The sequence below is a fragment of the Rhinopithecus roxellana genome, chromosome 11 (assembly GCF_007565055.1).
Source record: "Rhinopithecus roxellana isolate Shanxi Qingling chromosome 11, ASM756505v1, whole genome shotgun sequence".
Classification (NCBI taxonomy): Eukaryota; Metazoa; Chordata; class Mammalia; order Primates; family Cercopithecidae; genus Rhinopithecus; species Rhinopithecus roxellana.
Genome location: NC_044559.1, coordinates 27,770,832 through 27,781,519, shown reverse-complemented (window position 1 = coordinate 27,781,519; position 10,688 = coordinate 27,770,832). Strand labels below are relative to the sequence as shown.

Here is a 10,688-nt window from a genome sequence, read left to right as displayed (position 1 = left end):
TTTGCAGCTATTTATCAAACTGGAAAGTGTTATGGAAAATACAACTCTACCCCTGTTCCCATGTTCATCCTTACATTGATATCACCATCCAAGAGAATGTTAGCATTGCTCAGTGCTTGTTCAAGGTTTGATTGTTCTAGATTCAAAATTGAATTTTGTCTTGCCAAACTTCTGGGTTACTAGCAATGACCCAAGCATGAAAATGAACATCAGGTGATATTTAACATGCGACACAAAATCCTGGGGTATCAAAATCAGTGTGATTATTCCTGTAAAAGAGTTCATGATCTCTGTGATACAGACAAGTAACTAGGCATTTAGAATGAAATGTGATGAATTCTAAGAGAGAAAGTAGAGAGTGTGTGAGACAGATACGTAGAATAGCGCAAATCCAGGCTCAAGATAGTGAGATGGTGTTAAAAGGGTGAAGTCCAGGGCAACCTCCAAGAGCAAGTGGAAATCAGCCCAGGAAGCATAACACACAGGCATGCCCATGTGCACATACACCACACACATACATGCCCATGCACACACAACATCTACACATATGATGCACATGAAAACACAACAGAGGCATGCACATACACACATGCACACATCACGAGCACAGGCATGCATACACATACAAATACATGTATGCACATAACATGCACACGAACACATGCACCCATAACAGGTATATACATAATGCACATGCACACACACACACATCATGCATGTGCCTACCACAAACATGCAAATGCACACACAAACACATGCATGCACACAATGGGTACATAGATACATGTACATGCAACAAACATGCATGTATACAAACACGTCTTCACAGATGTGCAAATGGACACACATGCATGCACAAGCACACACATGTTTGAACAACATACACATGCATGCAGCAGACCTACACATGCATGCAGCAGACATACATAAACAACACATGTGAGACACACAGACATAAAACACATGCACACAAACACCACATGTGTGACACACAGACATACAACACATGCACACAAACATCATGTACCTACAACACACATGCATATGCAGTGTGCACAATATATTCCTGCAAATGCAACAGATATATGTGCTACCCATAACACATGCATGTGATGTGACATAAAGGTGCATGACACACATGCACATATCAATCCACATGCACCCCCACACCAAACACACATGCAACACACACAGAGACACACAACATGGACATACACATATACATGCACACACAGAGATGAGGGCGGAGGAGCATTTTGGATATTTCAGACATAAAAATCTACACTTTTAGAGAAGATAAATTGATAGAGAGCATTATTCTGACAGATCTTAAGTTTACTGGATTTCAAAAATGAGAAGTAGGTTGAAGCTACCGTGAGCTGTGATCACACCACTGTACTTCAGCCTGAGCAACAGAGGAAGACCCTGTCTTGAAGAAAAAAAAAAGAGAGAGAAGTGAGAATTGTTTTGCATGTTGTGATTTATGATTGTGTAATTCCTAAATGACTGACATTGCAAGACTACCATTGCTGGCAGCAGTTAGGCCTGGCTCACCCAGTTGATGAGAAGAGGAGCTAACCCTCTCCAGTCTGCTGGGCCAGATTGAGGAGGAGAGGACTTCAGTAAAACGTCAAAGTTCGTATCTAGGACGAACAGAGCTTTTAGAGATCAACTTGAGCTTATTCAGTTGTTTTGTCGTAATAATACTTTTATCCCGAATATTATACATCTCCGGGAGTATTGTCTTCCACTTCTGCAAATTGGCTTCCAAATACTATGTTTTTTCATTCTTAAAAGTTCCAGTTGGGTCTTCATTTATATCTTCTATTTCTCTCATTATATTCATGTTTTCCTTTACATTGTCCAGTATATTGTCAAGATTAATTCCAGTTATTTTAAGGTTTTCCTGGTATTTTCATTATCCCTGCCATTTCTAGGTCTGTTTTATTGATTACTTTATGACTCATATTTTTCTTCCTCTTTCCATGCCTTGTAAGTTCTGATTGAATGCTGAACATTGCGAACTTTACACTGTTGAGTGCTGGATTTTGCTGTATTCCTTTAAAGAGTATTGGCCTTTGTTCTGGCATACAGCTAAGTTATTGCAGATCATTTTCATTTTCATGAAATTTCATTTAAGTTTTGGTAATCTGGGTAATAGCTTACTCAATGGTTACTTTAACCCCACAGCTAAGGTATGTCCCTTCCTAGAACTCTAACCAATGCCTTGTCTATTATGAGTGCTCTACACTCTAGTCCGCATAAACTCTTCCCAGCCCTGAGTAAGGCCTGGAAATTGTTTTAGTTTGCTGCTTTCTGGAGACAGTTTCTTCAGACTGAAGGATGTGCAGGTCAGTTCTCCAACAAAAATGAGAGGGGATCCTCTGATAATCTGAGAAACTCTCTTTGGGTGTTTCCTTCCTTGAAGAGCTCTGCCTCACACATTTTGGCCCCCTTAGCATCCTGAATTCATTTCTGGGTCTTCGCCATTCAGCAAAATCTCCAGGCCTTGTTTCAATTTCCGTTCTTTGAAAGGTGGCCTGAAAACTACTTTCAGGCACTGACCTGAGGCAATTTGAGAGCTCACCTTCTCTTTTCTCGGAAATTTCTACCCTGGGCCGCCAGGTGTCCAATGTCTGAAGAGCATTGTTTTGTGTATATTTCATACAGTTATACCACGAGGGCGTTCCTGTAGTCTTGATGCTTCATCATTTTAATGAATATAAATTTTAGCATAATTAATGCCACACAGAGAGAGAGAGAGAGAGATTTGCAAGGACACACATATAGTCATACAAAGTATCTATCTTCCAGAAAGAACTTTCTCATTGGCTTCAGGTGCACTCATGAGCCTTGTATACAGAACGTTTTCTCTGAATCAGACAAAAAAATTCTAACCAGCTCTGCAGGGGGCAAGGCCTTCCAAGAGGTGCAGAGAGATAGGACCGTGGGTCTCCGGACCTTCTGACCTCAGGTCCTGCACCAATGACAGGGACAGCAGCTGGCTGAGTTTTAGGGCTTATTTATAAAGGGGCAGCATTCCTCTGCATGAATCTTTGCCACTAATATCTCAAACTCCACAAATTTTTATAATCCAAAACTCTTGCTATCATCTCTCATGGTAATAAAGCAATGCTAAATTGCCAACACTGATTAGGATTATTGTGTATAGATTCTATTCTGATTAACCAACCCTGCCATGTTTATGAGCACAACAATTACATTATCTATAAGGAGGGAAGCACCTAATATATCACAGAAATACAATACAAAATGAATGAATGACACTGGGTATGTAGGTCTTTTACTCTAAGATTAAAGAAAAATAAACATGTGGGGAGGGGTAGAATAATTGCATTATTATTTTCCCTCTAGTAACAATTAGCACTATACATCTTTCTCCTGATTCAGATGCAGTACACGGTGAATGAGTATTTTGACCTCAAACTGTCCAAATTGAAGATGGATAGATATTGCAGCTGTATTAGCAGAAGTCATGAGAATTCTTCCTGGGACTGGTTCTGGTACAAATTCAGTGTCTCCTGCAATAGGATGGCCATAGTGGTGCATGCCTACTGCTCAGGGACCACCAGGACAGTCGCCATTTAGAAGGCATGCCCTCAGAGCTGTTTTTCCAGGAAGTCGATGTGTCTTCATATTGAATAAGGAGATCAGTGTCTCTCTCACTTGGAGGCCCACAAGGTGCAACAATAAACCAAGGTAGATTTTTAAAGCACATAGCATTGCTTGCAGAATACATTGCTGTTTCTTTTTTCTGCCACCCACATACATAAAATAGCAATTCATCTGAGAACCAGGAAAGACAACTAGATTTTCTTTCAGCCAAAATAGAAGATTCTGGATAACACATGAGTAACTTACAGTATCAGTTTTATCTTGAGTTCCTTTTTCTACAACACAATTAACCCCAGCAACAGTTTTGCTGCTTCCATAAGGTATTTTTTTTTAATTAAAAATGTTTTTGTTCGGTTCTGCCTCTTCTATAAGGTTGTTTTTAAAAATGAAAATTGGTACTCTCTAAAACAAAAAACATAAAAACTTCAAAAACAAATATCCCTGGAAAAAAAAAAAGTGATAGTCAAATCTGCTGTGGAATGAAAGAAATTCAAGGGTAGAAAATAAGAAAGAGCTTCACTTTTACTAAGGACAGAGCTGTCTTCCCACACAGTACATGCTTCTAAATGGCAATGCCTGGTTTACAGTTCGGGTTTTTGCCTGCAGCTACTTTCTTCAGCAAAAAGATAAACTCTGCGTCCTACTTTTACTTAAACCATATATAGACGAGTCTCACCAGGAGGCTTTTGAGGATTGTGAAACAGAACCTGAACATGCCTATTAGTGGATGTCTGGAGTGCGCAGTGAGAAAATGTATATGCACCATTTCTCTTCTAGGGAAAAGAATTTTCTGCACCATTGCTTTTCCTAAATGTACCGTTTTAAAAATTATTATTAAAAGGTCAAAACCCACTTGGAATATATGTTCACGCCTATCGACAAGCAAAGAGAAAGTCAAATATAAATATAATAAGCCTCCACCAGAAAGTGGGGGGAAGAAGTTTTGATCTCTTAGACCAAAATTTAATCAGGCTTTTGCTTGTTTGTTTTTTAAGAACATAGGGGGGAATGCATTCTGTTTACGATTTTCTCAGAATAGGTCTTTTTAATTTCAGAATGTATATATTTCTTAAACTCGACCAAGCTATTAGTAATATCTGCCATAAGTGTGGTATCACCACTCTCTCCCTTTGTATGCCCTAGAGGAAGAGAAGCAAATCAGAGATCGTTAAACCAACCTCACAATTACACAACCAATTATCTAAAAATGTTCAGAAGATGCTGGCACTAGATACCAAAGTTTTCAAGATTGATTCATGGCTTTTTTGTGTATTTGCAGGAGTCCTAGTCTCCATGCAGATACGAAAAATGGTGAGTAATATCAGCACGACTATGCCCTGAGTAAGGTGCCAGTGATATAAAAGAGACACATCACCTTTGTTTAGCAGAGAGTTAAAGGTGTGGAATCCTCCTTAAGTAGAAGAGTGACTGTGGGATGCTAATGATTTTTTAAAACCTACGCTCCTTGTTTTTCCTACGTCTTCTACATTTTCTACACTTAGCATGTTTTTGTGGTTATATCTTTTTTTTTTTTTTTTTTTTTTTTTGAGGTGGAGTCTCGCTCTGCTGCCCAGGCTGGAGTGCAATGTGTGATCTCAGCTCACTGCAGCCTCTGCCTCCCGGGTTCAAGTGATTTTCCTGCCTCAGCCTCCCTCCTGAGTAGCTGGGATTACAGGTGCCCTCCACTACACCTGGCTAATTTCTGTATTTTTAATAGAGATGGGAGTTTCACCATGTTGGTTAGGCTGGTCTTGAAATCCTAACCTCAGGTGATCTGCCTGCCTCAGCCTCCCAAAGTGCTGGGATTACAGGCGTGAGCCACCACGCCCGGCCATGATTTTATATTTTCAACAGAGGAGAATCATGTTTACTATGGGCAGGTGGAAAACAAAGAACACGCTCATTTCCCAGGTTGGAAATGGACATGAGTGGCAAGGCAGAACCCAGTGGCAGCCTCTCTAAGAATATCCTGGCTCTGTCAAGGGAGCATCAGAAACCCAACCTTCAGGCACCCTGACCTGGCCCTGATGTATAAAGCTGGTGTGTCCTGTAAAGGTGTTTGGTAAATGCTCTTGTTAAAATCTGAACATGCGGGCTGGGCACAGTGGCTCATGCCTGTAATCCCAACACTTTGGGACACCAAGGCGGGCGGATCATGAGGTCAGGAGATCGAGACCATCCTGGCTAACACAGTGAAACCCCGTCTCTACTAAAAATACAAAAAAATTAGCTGGGCGTGATGGCAGGCGCCTGTAGTCCCAGCTACTTGGGAGGCTGAAGCAGGAGAATGGTGTGAACCCAGGAGGTGGAGCTTGCAGTGAGCCGACATCGTGCCACTGCACTCCAGCCTGGGTGACAGAGCAAAACTGTCTGAAAAAAAAAATCTGAACATGCATTCAACCTGCAAATATGTAAAAGCAAAACAATATCCCCACCTGTGCACTGATGCAAAGAGACGGATGCACGTAGGTGATGAAATACTGAGTCAGACTTCCATGTCACTTATAACTGTGTCTGTGCCTGCAGAGGAAACCTCTGTGTGTGGGCTGTCAAATGTGTCTGTGTACGCATGCATCCACTCATGCATGCCTGTGTGTCTGTGTTGCTAAATCCCAAAGTCTGGTTAACACTTGGGTAAACTCATTGTCTAAGGGAGTTCTAGACAGTATTACCTTCAAAACGCAACAAAGCAAGCAACGCAGCATGTTCACTCATCTCAGAGAAACGAGGCACCAAAGCAAGGAGCATTGAGAGTTGAGAGAGCTGATCAACGGATGAAAAAAAGTACCGATCTGCTCTTCTCAAGATGTGACCTGGACAGATTTGGAAGATGCATGAAAAGTCAGCCAGCAGAACTGGACCTCAGCCACAACACTTTTCCAGAGGTAATCTTCAAAAACTCCTGAAACTCTATCAAATTCCCAGTTCTCAGAATGATTTCTCCTTTTCCTAGAAATCCTCCTTTGGGTCCAAATTCACCTCTAAAAAGCGTTTGCTCCCTGGGAATGGTGCTCAGAAATAAGAGGAAGGTGAAGATGAAAGAAGGAGAATGTCTTGCCCCCTGGAGACGCACAGAAGCCCCGAGTCTCAGCTGTCTGGAGCTGACTCTCATCTTGTAAACATCGCTTCTGAGAAGGACACTGCAGGCAGAGGTGCTTCTCTCCTTCAGCCTCACGGGTTCAGACCCTCTCCCCTTTCTGTGGTTCGTGCATCCCTCACCAATGGAGGGCCCCGGACCAGCAGGAAATGTGGGGATGGCATGGGTGGCTGTGCTCCCTCCCAGGGATTCTGCAGCGTAGACTCAGTCATAGAAAACATCTGATGCTAAGTTTGTATGGCTTGAGGATTTAACTGGGGTGTATTTTCCCAGAGGAGATACCCATGAAAGCAACTGATCCATAGGAACGTTCAATAAATATTTCTTCATAAATAGAGTTGATATGGTATCAATCTGAGACATAGGCTCCTTTCACACAGGAAACCTTGCTGTACCTTAATTCTCCATTGAACAGATTTATGCTCCTCTTTCTCTCATCTATTACTGCATCGATTTGTTCATCTAGTCAACACATACCAATGAGATCACAGACATGGGCAGGCCCCGGGTTAGAAGCCAGGATGAGTATTTACCATGGAGAACATGAGAGGTGGTATCCACAGGGGAATGCCCATGCCTGAGCCTAAGAGGTGTGATTTTACCAACTAGGCAAGGCAAAGCACACACCATGCCAGTGCAAAACAGAGACGACCAGCCCCTGAAGTCAAGACATACACATGGTGGCGTCAGCGTACGGGGCCTGGGCTAGTCTGGGCTGCCACAAGAGCAGTGTTTTCCTGAGACCTGCAGAGTCTGCCCTCCTTAAGTGACATGGGTCCCAGAGAACAGAGCAAGGACCCTGCGGGAGGAGGCCCCCCAAGGAGCCAAGAGAAGGACCTGAGAAGGAACCAGGACATGAGAAGGAAAGGCTAAGGGAGAGACGGACTGAGAGGGCGTGGGGCCTCCTTGCCACATTAAGGATTTGGGTCTTCAGCAAAAGATCATTGAAAAGCCACCAAAGCAGTTTAGACACAAGAGAGACTGAGTGTGTAAAAGGCCATTTTCTTTCTAGGTACAAGTGCAGTATGGGATGAAAATGAGTGCCAGAAACAGACAAGAGAAGGTGAGGTTCCACCATGAATACAGCCATACAGACAGAGAACAATGTACAGGGTATGTCTAGGGAGCACATTTGGGGGGGGGGTTAGCAATGGATCGTGCAGGGCTGGGGAGAAATAAAGAGGGAGGAGGAAGGGAGGGAAGCAGGGAGGGAGGGAGGGCCAGGGATGACTGCCGGATTTCTGGTGTGTGCAACTGGGCAGACTTTGTTGTTCTGGCTGTGATGGAGGCCCCAGAGGAAGTGAGGTGAACCAGGGTCTAGGGAGGATGAAGCCAGGTCTTGCTCTGGGCATCGCTAGGTTTGCTCTGGACAGGCCATGACTGACGGGCCTTTGATGTCCCCAGGTGGAACCGTCCACTTGTTCACTGGATATACTTTCCTGAAGCTCTGAGAAGAGGTCTGAGCTTTAAGAGAGAAATGTATGAACTCCATGTGCACAGATGGTCCTGAAGACACATGTGGGATCTGACCCTGACCACAGGTGCAGTGAGACAGCGGCTCCACCTCTTCAAGCCTCAAGGCCTCAACTGCAAATAGCAACACACAGGGCTGTGCAGAGGACTGAGTGAGATCATGCCTGCAAAGTGCCCAGGACTGTGCCTGACTCACAGCAAGGGCTCCGTGTTGCCTATAATGAACATTATCTCTAGAGACTACAGACTCTGATGGGCCGGGAACATGGGTGAGCCTGAGACTAGCCTGACGCATGGAGCTGGGACCACCAGAGAAGGCCCAAGGAGTCACAGGAAGGAAAGTCCACTGATGCCTACTGGTTCCTAATCTGTGTTCACTGTGTCATAGCTGCTCTCAGAGCCTTATCCAACCTTTACCAACGACCTCATGACATGGCCACTATTGGGTCTGGTTTGCAGGTGAGGAGGTGGAGCTGGCATAAATTAGCCAAATCCTGCACACAGAGGGGTCAAACCCAGAGATTCAACCTTGTCCATCTGCCCCCAAGTCTTGAGCTCTTTCTCTACCTCCCCTCATTTCCTAAGGGAGCAGATTAAGAAGCAGCACCATGAGCTAAAGGCATGGATGCTAGAAAAGCCTCAGGCAAATTATCAGGAGATGACCCAACAAGGAGTCAACCCACAGGAGCTCGGGAACAGGGAGGCCCAGGGAGGCTGGTTGGGTGCAGGGAGGCTGGTCTTCAGACAGATAGGAGCAGAGAAAGGGAAAGCCTTGTGGGGCAGGGGCCAGACTGACTATAAGACTGGTGCCCAGCAGGGAAAGGCAGGATCCTGGGGTGAAAGGAGGGGCCTGGACCTGGAGACAGGGGCTGTCGTATTGGCCTGGGGCCCAAGGGTGAGTGGAGGCTGGACCTGTCCAGGGTCTGTGAGGTGTGAAAGGGCACCTGACAGTGGGGGTCCAGGGACTACAGAGAAGGGCCCAGGTCGGGCATCAGGCTGCTGGTCACAAAAGGCCTCGTGTGCCTCAGATGTCCCCTTCCTCCTGGGTGGCTTTCTCAGGCTGGGAACGGAGCAGCTGGGCAGCTTCTAGTTCTACCTGCAGAATCACTTTCTCAGTGTGTTTGTTTCAGGTCTTCTGAATTTCAGGTGCTGAGGGGGTGCTACTGGAAATTGAGAAGTTATTCTGCTGGGACGTGGCCATGCCCGGGAACCAGTAACTCCATAACACGACCTGAGCCTGCAGCCTGCCAAGTCCCTGGTGGGAGGAGGAGAGCCGTTGGGGATTCCCCAAGAAGCCACCTGAGCAGGAATAGGGCAGAAACATCAGAGAGTGGAGAAACAGCCTCTCTCTTGGGAGGAATGTGATCAAGAGGAATGAAGAGAAGAATGAGTTCATGAATCCCAAGACAGACAGGCGAGTACACCTATCTAGAGCCAAAGAGACAGAGAGAAAGAGAGATTGCCCACAATGTGAGCAGACCTGAGCCAGTGCAGACGTATCCCTGGTTAAGGTATAGACAAATGCTTATCACCAGAAGAAATTGAGATCTTTCATCTGAAATTCAGAATTCCAGACATTTATACAGTGATTTTTTAAGAAAAAAAAAAAAACAATTATTAAAATAGTGATTCATCCCCCAAACCAATTTATTATTCTTCATGTCATTAAAACACACACACACACACACACACACACACACACACACACATACAAGGACTGGAGACTCAGCCTAGGACAGTGAGCATAGTTAGAAAGAAATCCCCTTGAGCAGGACCGGGTAGAGGTTAACTTCCAGCCACAGCTAAAGATGCCCAGATTTTCATTCCAGTTCAGTAAAGCCCACCTCGAACTGTATTTATTTATTTATTTGACAATAAGCTGCTTTTGTATTAGACACTCTAAGGGAGTGAGGAGTTTACTTGATTCAGTGGTAAACGCAGAGCTCTGGTAGGAGGTAGTAATACCACTTACCAGTAAAGGTTACCAGCTTGCAAAATATCTGAATCATGTTACCACACGGTTACCAAAGCTGAGTTATGAAATGCCAGGGGCTGACTCTGGGCGCACAGCTCTTACGTAAGTTGCTCTGCACAGTACGCTGGAGAAGTTGAGTTCTGTTACAGGAAGCAGAGGAAGTTTCAGCAGACAGTCACTTGCCAATCTGAACAGTCCAAACACATGGCCTTCCAGTTGACATGCCCAGTGGTTTCTAAATAATGCACATCTCAGCTGCACAGACACATTGACAGTGTTACCGGTGTTGATGGGTTGGCCCAAATCCCATCATGAGTACGGCTCCCTGTTCCCCCTGAAACCGTAGAGAGGAGAAGACCTCCCCGGGGAAGGCAACCAAGGGCAGCAGTGGAGTTTTGGGGTTGGGACTGAGCCGGAAAGCAAAGTGCTACTTCTGCCCATAGGATGGTGAGATTTTGGAACATTCCGAGTCTGAGAGACTGGGTCATATTGAGAGAATCGTGGAAA

The 10,688-nt window shown here is 44.6% G+C and overlaps 1 long non-coding RNA gene across 1 annotated transcript; it reads left to right on the top strand.

Annotated features, from left to right (window-relative positions):
* Window positions 1–7,746: 7,746 nt before the first annotated feature.
* On the top strand, window positions 7,747–9,735 carry LOC115900495. Its single transcript, XR_004060177.1, has 3 exons — window positions 7,747–7,846; window positions 8,138–8,665; window positions 9,337–9,735. It is a non-coding gene; the product is annotated as an uncharacterized LOC115900495 (long non-coding RNA).
* Window positions 9,736–10,688: the final 953 nt, after the last annotated feature.